We start from the raw sequence: 11,232 nt of genomic DNA on the forward strand, positions 1-11,232 counted from the left end.
AAATGACAGTCACGAATGACAAGATGTCAAGTGTCGGCGGCATGCCCACCGTCATTTTGCGGGAGCGCCCTCTATGCAGACACCTGTAAACAAATTATACGAAACCAACAAAAATTAAATTTTAAAATATATAAGGCCTACAGGAAGAAAACAGGAATATCGGCATCGAGTGTAAGCGTGCGGCTACGCGGGGCAGCACTTCGGGCGTATCGCGCCAGGTGTGAGCCTGCGATAACTGCGTGGTCTTTGGCTTCGTCTGGCGGTAACTCGTAGCCAGTTGCTCGCTGATAGCGGGACACACCGGTGTCGCTTCCCGGCCAGTTGACGGCTTCAGCGAAGAGCCCTGAAGTAAAATGACGTCAAACTCGCTTTGATAGCACCAGTAGCGGCATAACAGTGACGGTAGCGCACAAGAGAGTCAGCATGATTGCAGAAATAGTGACGTTATGCTGGAGGGTATCCTGAGTTTCTTTTAAGCAAAATAAGTCATACAGAACTTTCAGGGTATTTACTGCCACGTATCATTATAGTATCCGTTCGTTCGCGCTCAAGGCCGCAGGAAAGGGTTATCATTTTTGTTCGTGACGCGAGAAGCGACCAGACTAATCTCGATTGATCGCAGCCATGAAGAGCTGCATCTACGTTTTCCGAGATTACTGTAGATGATCTTGTCCTGTTATCTCGAAGTTTCCTCGCCGGCTTTAAATTGAGCGATGCCGCGAGCGGAAGGCATTCGTAGTTCGACGACTGACGAGCACGTTCGTTGCTTACGCCGCTGCCGAGTGATTCAGTTCTTTTGAGGGCGCAAGTCAGCCCAAATAAAGAGCTTCGTTTCCAAGTCTTGTTGGTGTCTTTCTGACCGCTGGAATGCCGTCACTACAACGTGACAATACCTCCGAAGGAGTAAAACCGACCAAGTATCTATAGGAGGCCATGCGCCCCTCCATTTTGAGCCAAGATCAAAAGTTAATACGATTTTTCTAGGTATTCGCTGTGTCTGAGCAAACAGCGCTTTTTCAGCGAGAGCCGTTATTTCGTATCCACCCTGAGCCATGGTGTAACTGAAGCCCGTTGTATCTTTTGGGACCACTCCAAGCCAATTAAGGCGGCCAGTAGAGAAAGGAGCATAGAGAAGAAGCGAGAAAGAGTATAAGCAGGAGGAGGAAAATATGGTCACTTCTCCGACTCTGATGCGTAGGTGATTTTGCGGTGAAGCCTTAATTGTTTTGCTCCATCTAAGCAAGTCTGTCTGGTCTTAATAAAAAAAACTACTACGCAGGCCTAGCTGCTGCTCTCGCCTAATTTTTTAACTAAGCCGTCACCTAGCTTAGCCAGTAGTTTTTTTCTCTCCTTCCTCATTTTGTACCTCCACTGGCCTCTGACGACTTCATGATAATGGCTCCAACAATACGCTTGAGTTTTTTGTCATCCAAACGTTTCCAATGCAACCCTCTTCTCCCCCACCCTCAAAAAAAACCTGCTAGCTAATGAAGTAAGAGTTACCATGGAGGGGCTACTGGATTCGCTGATTAGCTAAAGCTCTTGTTTAAGCACTAGATAAGCATGCGTCGAAATTGGATAATTGGATTGGAATTGGATTGGAATAGTGTGTTCGGCGAGGCGGCCGGGATCATGTCGCTAACGCAAGGATTCCTGCTTACTGTCGATGTTGATTTGTGTTTTTTCATGCCCCTCCTGCTTGGGCCAAAGCTGGCCTGCTGTATTTTGAAATAAATAAAAATAAAACGGCGCGGGAGACCACATGGTGACGTCATATAAGGGTATCTGAGGTAAACATTTGTTTCTCTACGTTACAGCCCGTCTACATGACGCGAGAGTTAAAGCGTCTTTCACGCGATGTGTCTACAAACCTTTCACGCAGGAGGTTGAGTGGGTGGTTGTTGCTGCTGCGTGCCATCCGGGGCAGGTGCCGGCGGCTCCTGTGCTGTGCCTCCAGCCTCGGGCGATGTCAAGGTTGGCGAAAAGATCCCTGGCAACGGTGTGAGGTACGATTGGATGCGCATCAATTCCTCGTCGCCCCTTGTGGGCCGTCCTGGAGACGATAACCCGCCACATCTGTGGCGCCGCAAGACGGGTTGAAAGAGTATTAAGGCGAAAGCCTTTAATGGCTCATACTCGCGGTCATGACTCCGTCCGTCTGTTGCATCTCAAGTGAGTCATAACTAGTCATCACTACCACAAATAACGACTAACTAGTCATTAACCAGTAATCTACTAATTAGTCGACTAGTTAGTCATTAACCAATCATGTGTAGTTGGTCATTAGTCGTTCACTAATGATGACTAGTTAGTTATTAGTCATTCACCAATCATGACTAGTTAGTCATGACTTGTTAGTCATGACTAGCCAGTCCAAGTCGTCCCATAACCGCCTCGTGTGAGCCGACGGCAAGTCGCATGGAAAGGCTTTCGCCTCGCGCACTTAAGATCGTCGAAGTGCCCCCTGAATTTTTTCAGTCAGTGTGTGACCGCCAGAGCTATTACCATACCCTCGGATCGTGAGGAATATGTTAAGAACAATAATAATAATTATTATATACTGCTCGGCAGGTAGTCTGACTTCAGGCATAACACCTTACCAGTTTAGCATAACTTGTAGATGGGCTAAGTGGTGCATAACTAATTTTGGAACGAAATAGCACCGCTGAAAAAAAGACACGAAAAAGCTAAGAAAACAAGGATAGCGCGTGTCCTTGTACTTCTCGGCCTTTTCATGAGTGTCTTTCTTCAGCGCTATTATTTCACCTTACCAGTAGATTCTCAGAAAAGTAAATTCGGTGAGAGTTGTAATTTTCCGGTAGTGATCTATGGGCCAGACAGGAAAACGAAAGCAGTGCAAACAAAACGAAGACGACAGAGGAAAAAACAACAACAAGCGCTGACTTTCTTCTTTCTCTTCTTTCTCTGTCGTCGTCGTATTGTTTCCGTTTCTTTAGTCTTCCGTGCTGAACCAACTAGTCCGAATTGCCATTCTTCATGGGCCAGAAACATGGAGGCTAATGAAAAGCTTTGAAATTAAAGAATGGACAACACAGAGAGATACGGAAATTAAAACGCTAGGAAGCGCGTAGGGGTAACGTTTACAGGGGTAACGTTTACACAGGGGAATAATGCGGTGCGAGTAAGGAAACAAAAAAAAGGTTGAGGGTATCGTAACTGAAACCAAGAAGAAAGAGACACAGTCATGCACTGCATTGCGATCAAAGATAAACAACGGTTCTAAATGATGACGGACCATGTCCAAGAGAAAGCAAACTATCAGGGGGTGACAGGGGGTCAGGTGGAAAGATCAGATTAGAAGTGTCGTGGGACCAAGATGGTCGCAGACAAAATCATCCAATTTTTCTTTTAGTCTTCTTAGTGTAAGTAGGCTGTATGGCTCCCATAGCTCCTTTTATTTTTGTCCGTCCGCTAACGAGGCATTTCGGGTTTAGAAAACTAGGGGAAAAAAATTTTCCCGCCATTTCATTCAAACGGGTGACATCAAAACTAAAACAGGATTCCGTGATCACTGTTCTAAGAGTGAATATAGAAGTAGTGTAGCCCCAGGGATCCGTGCGAAAGAAGAATAGTCTTGATGGCAGCGTAGTTCACTGGCGGAAACGTGGCTAACTTTAGAAACACTTGGTGGTAGAGACATCTGCATTTTATTATTTGACCTTTTCCAGATTAGGAAACTTTTTTTTTTTTGTTAAACTAGCGCTTTTCCGGTTACGATGCGGTATTCTGTCGATACGGGTCATCTTAAGGTTCTTCTCGCTCTCCCTTTAATGGCAGGCGCTTTTCTCCTACAGTGGAGGGACCTACGCTGATCATGAGGTGTTGCTTGCTACTAGAATCTTCCCATATGTATCCCCGGAAACTAATCCGATCTACTGCCACCTGGCGGGGATCCTGTTTCTGGCTCTATCTCCGGGCATACAGAACGGCACACCGGCAGACCGATTTCCAAATCCCTGTCTAGGATCCCTGCGAGCCCCTGCCGAGTCCTGCCTCGATGCTAAGAAGCAATAGGGATAGCTTTACCGAATGCGCTGCCGGCTCTACTCACACGACGGGCGACCCCACGATATCAAACTCCTGGGCCGCAGACGCAGTGCCTCCTTCTTCGGCAGACGGAACGCCTGCAACACGGTCGACTGGCGGCTCGGTGGTCGAGTGCGACGTCACGGCTGGCTGGTCGGCGACAGGTGCATACTTGGAGACGCCCTCCGCAACCTGCATCGCAATGCACCCAACAAGTACAGGAGTTTGACAGCGCGATGCTTGTAATAACTACTTCTGGGCCGCCATCACACCTGGCCCCGATTTTGTAAAGCGTTGCATAAGAAAGCCTGTGAAGCCGACGCTTTAGTGCAATGCATAGTAGCCGTTCTCTCGCAGCCTCCGCAGCTCCAAGTTGCATTTTATGTAGTCACAGTCAACATATCAATGATCGCTTTCGTTTCGGTGACACAAACACCTATGAGTTGTTTTCTCATGTAGATAACGGTCACTTTATCCCAGACATCACTAGCTCAACTACTTCAATTGTGGGGTAAAGGCATTTCCCATTTGTCTCCAACAAACCGAGTCCTGTCCCATCTGCGGCCACCTTGTCCCCGCAAACATCGGAATCTCATAGGCTCGGCTAACTTTCTGCTATTCACTGCTACGTTCCCCTTCTCTTGGAATCCACTCCGTTACCCTCAGGATCATGAGTTATTTCTTTCTAGCAATACAAGCCGTATCAGGGGCCACATCACCTGCTTTCTTTGAATTTGGATTTCATTACTTGCGTTTCTTCGCTGGACCACTCCACTCTTTCCGTGTAGCTTAAGGGCGCGTTGAAGATACACAGGTGTCGCCATCACAGGCCGATTTCGTAAGTAAGCTGTCCGATGAGACACTGCATTTTTTTGCGGATCACGGAGGTTACGTTACACCGCCATTCACTAAACGGGCGAGAGACGGGGCATTGTCATGCGGTGTCCCGGACTAGGGACGCCGACCATGTAGCGGGGCCACTCTGTGGCTCCCAACCTCTATTTCAGCAATTAAAAGTTTTCATCACCACTACCACCACCACTTCACTGCGGCGGTAACCTGTCCTTATTGTTGTGAACCGTACCTTCGCAATTATTTAAAGATAGGAAATCAGGGTAGCCAATAGACGAGGTTCTCTTTATTTTCCTGAAAATTATTCGAACTTGATTCGAAAGGTACTTATCGGTCAGTCTTCATTGTTCATACGACAACTAATCTAAGAAACTTATCAGATCAAATTCCTTTACTACAGATATATCCGCACAGCTGTCCTCGGCAGTACAACAGTAAATGGTGTTCAGTCGGTGCCAAAAGTGTACGAGGCGCCAAATGTGGCTGGTTTATTGGTTTGGTTTATTAGGTTTTAACATCCCAAAGCGATTCATGCCATGAGGGACGCTGTAGTGAAGGGCTCCAGAAATTTCGACCACCTGGGGTTCATTGGCGTCATCACTTAAGTCATTTTTTTTAGTTCCTGCAATTGTGTAGGAACGGGCACGCTACATCCTCTCGTATCAGCACCAGTGAAGCCATAATTACCAGAGTAGTAATCGATTTAACTACCAGCGTAAGAGGTAACTAGAAGCATTTGACATTTCATCGCAGCATTCCGGGTGTAATACGCCTCGTGTGACCAGGACAAACACGTAGTACGAGTGTGTGAATCAAGTATGTCCCGCGACATGGCCGAACCATTGGATTATTTCCTCGAGTGATGTCTTCTCTGACGTTTTCCGGATAATGTCCTGATTCGCCTGCCAGCAGCTTCAGTGAAGCGCATTAAAATGACTTTAAGAGAAGCATGTGCACACGACAGATATACCGCCACCTGTGAACATAATGTAGCTTATGTGGTCATTACACAATAAAGGGACACTGAGGCCAAATTAAAGCCCTCATATATAAAATGAACACCGCGGTTTAATGAAAAATAGGCTTCTTTCATCGAAAAGATGCTCTTATAAGGAAGATCAGAAAAGTTTAAAGACACGCAGCGCCCCCTACATCGTTTTCCGCAACTAACTGCAGTGAAGCGGAATGTAGCTTAATAACGAATTCCTGAGGTTAGGTCACACAGACATCAGCAATCACGCAGTCACCGATGCCCTTACGTCAAAGTTAACGTCATAAATTCGAATCGAGTGGTGGGTGAAAATAGCCCGACGTTACGTTTAAATATCTAAGCAGTAAATACACCTTTTTTTTTCTTCAAAAACCCCAATACACTAGAAGTAGCCAAGGTATCACTATCTCCTAAGAACAAGAAAAGCGATAGAGTTATCTGCAGTGTGACTTAAATTCAAGCAGCGCTTGCAACGTGTGCGATGGCTGTAGACTGCTTTGAGTGGCATTCTTCTACATTTCAGAAATATAAAATTTGCCTGCGTCATAAGCCCACCGTTGGGGTTTCGGTGACGTCGCAAGCAGCAGTGGTTGGGACGCTAGCAGCGTCAGTGGTGATGGGAGTAGCAGCCGCTGCTGCTGGCTGTGCACCCTTGTTAAGGCGAGAGGGTGACGTCACTGAGGAGTCGTCGCCTGCTTTGGACTTCGCCGCATCAGCCGAGGCTGCCTCGGAACGACGACGTTTGGACTTGCGCTTAACTGCAGTACGAAGACAGAACGTGGTAAAGTTTGAAAAAGTTTCCAGACCACCTGGTATAAGCCGGAAAGGTGATCGCACGTTTCTATTTGTGGAACGACTGCGTTGCTGCGGAATGAATTGGAGAGCTTCTCTCCAGCGTATACGTCCAGATGTTTGGAGGAAATACATTTACACCTTTCAAAATAAAAATTGGTAAAGGTTAAAACAAATCACCTTGTATGTTGCACTGGCGTATAGCCAAGTGCTAATATTTTTAATCGATGTAGTTCGATCACAGGAGACGCGAGATTCTTCAAACCTCACAACTGTGCGTCAAGAAGAGTGCTGATTTTTCGCTATTCTGGTGGTTGACAAGTTTTGTAATCCGCATAAAGAACGCGCTGGCCACAGCCAGTACTCACCTGTTGAAGACCTCTCGACAGATGCAAATGAAGACCTCCTGGACTCCTTCCGTCGTGACACCTTGGAGGCATCCTTGTGCTTGCCCTTGCGTTCGACTGCTGACTTCGTCTCGTCGTCCGCTGGTGGTTTCGTCTGTTCATCGGCTGATGGCTTAGTCTCATTAGCAATCGGTGACTTTGTCTTGCTATTGGCTGGTGGTTCCGTCTCCCTGTCGACTTGTGTCTTCTTGTCATCAGCAGATGGCTCGATCTTGACATCGGCTGGTGGTTTTGTCTTATCATCGACCCTGGGCCTCAAGATCCAGCTCTCATCAGCCTGCATGCCAGCCCCTGTTTCCTCTGGTGTGATCGCCTTCATGATCGTCTGCAAAACGTGTTCAGTATCAAACTGAATCAAACACTGAATCAAACACTGCACTGAATCAAACATGTACAGTCTTTGACAAAAGTATACACCCCAAGGTGTTTGCTTCCATGCCCTGTAGCGGGACTCGTAAGCACACTTGACAGTCCTAAGCTTGGAAAGGTTGAAGAGTTAAGTTCCTCTAGCCTTCGTGAGATTAAGGCCCCTGAGCAGACCCCTAAGGCTGTATACTTCTGACAAAGACTTTACAACACTTTAGAATGGCTAGATGCTTTGCTCTATGTTTATGGGCGTTTGACGTCCCAAAGCGACTCTGGCTATGAGGGACGCCGCAGTGAAGGGCTCCGGAAATTTAAATCATCTGTGGTTCTTTAGCGTGCAGTGACATTGCCCAGTACACGGGCCTTTAGAATTTCACCTCCATCGAAATGCGGCTGGGATCGCACCCTCCGCGGCGTTATGAATATCAGACTGTCTCATTTCACACAACTACGTCACAAGTCACAAGTCAACTGTACCTGTCTAACAGGTTAGCCAAAACAAAACTGGCAGTGAAGTGTAATAGGGAGCAGTTGGAATTCATTTGTCTGGCACTCTCTGGTTAACCAACACCCCCGATTTCCCTGAAAATAATAACACACAGCAGCTGCATCTGTCCAGTATTCACCTACGGGGCCGAAACTTTAATTTCAATAAAAAGGCATAAAATTAGACAAGAAATAAATAATGCAGAGGCGGTGAAATGATATAATGCACAAGTGTGTGTTATAAGTAAAGGTTGTAAATTTCGGTTTTGCATTGACCACCACCCCTTTCAGTCTTTAAATATGATTTCATCATCGCTTTTTCGTTGCGATGTTGTAAGAGCTTCTGGTGGTTGAAGGCTTAAGCAGGGCGGAGGTGTGTAGTGGCCATCTGGAGAATGCAACTCGATGGGTGACAGGTATTTGAAACTCCTGGAGGGGGGGTGCGACTGTAGGTTGATGGTGTGTGGAGGCTCGTCGGTAGGAAATGTACTTTTAACGATGAGTACTCGGAGGCACCAAGGGATGAGGAGGAGGATGTAGAAGAGGAAAGGCAGGGAGGTTAACCGAAAGAATAATCGGTTTGCTACCCTACACGGGGGGAAGGGGGTGAGGGGATAAAAAAAATGAGAGAGAAATGAGAGTAGCAGAAAATTGAAGTCATTCTAAAACGTCACTGTTCGTTAAATTCACAGCCTATCGTGCAGGCCAGAAGGCACGAAGCGTGTCCCCGGGCTCTATAGGGCACACACCTAAACAAGGGAACACACAGAAGCATGCACACACCGGTGATTTTTCGCCCAAAGAAGACTCTACTGCTTACGCATTAACATACACCAGTTAATTATAATCTAGCGATAGAACAGACGAGCAAATTGAGCTTAATACTTCATGCAATGCGTACAAAAGATAACCGAGTTGAAATGCAGTCCTGGTCGGAATTTAGCCGCGTTGGGATATGAGGCTAGGAGGCTGGACGTAATAAGGGAGCCGCGAATGCGCAAGACAGGACTAATTGGAGGTCAAGAGAAGTGTTTGCCTTGGCATGAACCTCACCAGGTTGATTACGATAATTATGACCGCGATTATTATGGTGGAATGAAGGATACACTTGCGTCAGGCATCAGAGGTCGAATGCTCGAACGCCTTTGAACGTTAGAACAGTTTACTAATGGCCGGTGCCTTGGATATTGACTGTGAAGCCATCACGAGGGGTGGGGGGGGGAGTTCTTGAGCGCGAGTGGGGCTTCGATAAACAGAGCCCGATTTGCTGGCGTGCCATGCATTTTCCAGTGAACTGTCAATACATAGCCGGATGTAAACGTTCAGACACTTGGAGTTGCTATTTTACTTAAAAAGCTGCAGGCGTTCGTTGGAAGGAATAAACTATGTTTTTAGTTCCTTTCTTTAGCATAGAATTTAGTCAACCCCACTCGTTTCCAGTAACTTAGCTCCGTGCACAGTCTGCGTTGTGCTCTTATCGCACATCAATGACTTCCCAGGCTAGTTGGCTCGGTCATGTGGTAAGATAAACGAAAGACAAAATATAACGCGTACCGCATGGCTTGCTGCCCTCGTGATGCATGCATCTATCTTTCGTGTTCCGTCTTTATCACGCAGTTGAAATTAAGCACTAAGCAATGCAGTTTTAGTCAAGCCCACCCATACAAGCTAAATTTTACTGGTCTGGCAACAACTCTTTTATAAAAGTTACGGTGAAGGACACGGCAACAAAATGCTTAATGTACTCAAATGTACTCACCTATCTCTTTCCTGCAAATATGGACAATGGCCAAGCCCTATATCCGAGGATGTTTGGTTCAAAATAATCACATTCATATTGATTCTGAATGAACACTACTGCAGGAAAAACCAAACTTCTGTGTCTAACCAATGACATAAAATTCTTCTAACACCACAATTCGAATGCGCTCTATATTCTCTAAATCTCTCTTTTATTTTGTGCGGATGCATACAACCCTCAGCGAAGCGAAAACCCGGCTCTCTGGTAACTTCACCTGTGACGTTACCAGGCCGAGAAATCCCATTGTATAGAAGGATGTGTCGTCACCAGTAAACGTTTTTTTTTTGTGTGTGTGTGTGTGAAGCCTGCGCCTTCCAACCATGGCAGTGCAGCTTGTACGGCAAGAACTCCGGTAGTGCCACTTGGGCCTCACAAGCAATGCCATGGACACTGCCGGCAAAAGGCATCAACAGCTTTGAATGCTATCGTGTTCTATATTACATTTCCCCTCAAGTGGGGCACGTAATCGCACCCGAGTCTTGTATACTCCTCCTTTTGCGTTTATTTGCTCCTTCCTTCGTAACCGTTCAACAGGACCCACTTCGCTAAAGGCCAAGTTAAGCTGCTTACCTGGCTAGCCGAGGTCGTGGCTTCGAGGTCAGCCGTAACCTGCTCCCTGACGGAGAACGCAGCCAGGTGAGTAGTGCGGTCGACTAATGTGGACTCGAGAGCCGGTGGCGTCATAACGGGGGTACTAGCCGGCTTGGGTAGCATGTAGAGGTCGTTCTTCTGCATTTCCTTGCGGTACTTGCGCATCAGCAGCCACACGAACACTGCCAAAAGAATGACGCTGACCAGTACCAAGCTGAGCGCTACCACATCCCCGTACAATTCGATGGACATCGGCAAGGCACCCTAATGACGCAGCCACCGCCTCGCGGCAAGAGGGTGCGTCGGGGCTTCCTTTGCCTGGTGGCTTGGTCTTCGGCTCACAACCTAGACTTCGCTACCTGGTTATTGGTAGGTGAACAAGTTGAAGTTGAAGACCGGAAAGCGAAGTCACACAAAACCGCTGAATGCAACCACTAAACAGCGTTCTTCTTCTTCTTCTTCTTCTTCACCATATAAAAATGGCACATACCCACGCGGGGGGATTGGCCAATGTACGGTGGTGAATGCCAAGGGGGGGAAAAAAAAGTGGGAGAAAAGCCAAGTAAAATAGTGAATGTTTGAAATTAGAAAATATATATGAATTGTTAAAAATTAATTAATAAACAAATTAGATATTCCAGGAATCAAATAAAATACGCTTTTTGGACATTCGGTGGAATTTTATATGGATTTAGCAGGGTAAACGACCAGTTGCAATGATGTAATCATGAAGGTAGCCGCAAATAGAGCTTAACGAGAACCCCGCGGCGCTCGCACCAAACGAGAGCAGAACGGGTAGAGACAAACGGAGACCTAACCTCGAAAGAGGGATTTCCAAATACTGTTTTCTCTGAAATGCGAACCGCCGGCAAGAGAGGAGATAATGGTCAATTGTTTCA

Source organism: Amblyomma mixtum, chromosome 4 (genome assembly GCF_055824585.1).
Source record: "Amblyomma mixtum isolate Tamu chromosome 4, ASM5582458v1, whole genome shotgun sequence".
Classification (NCBI taxonomy): Eukaryota; Metazoa; Arthropoda; class Arachnida; order Ixodida; family Ixodidae; genus Amblyomma; species Amblyomma mixtum.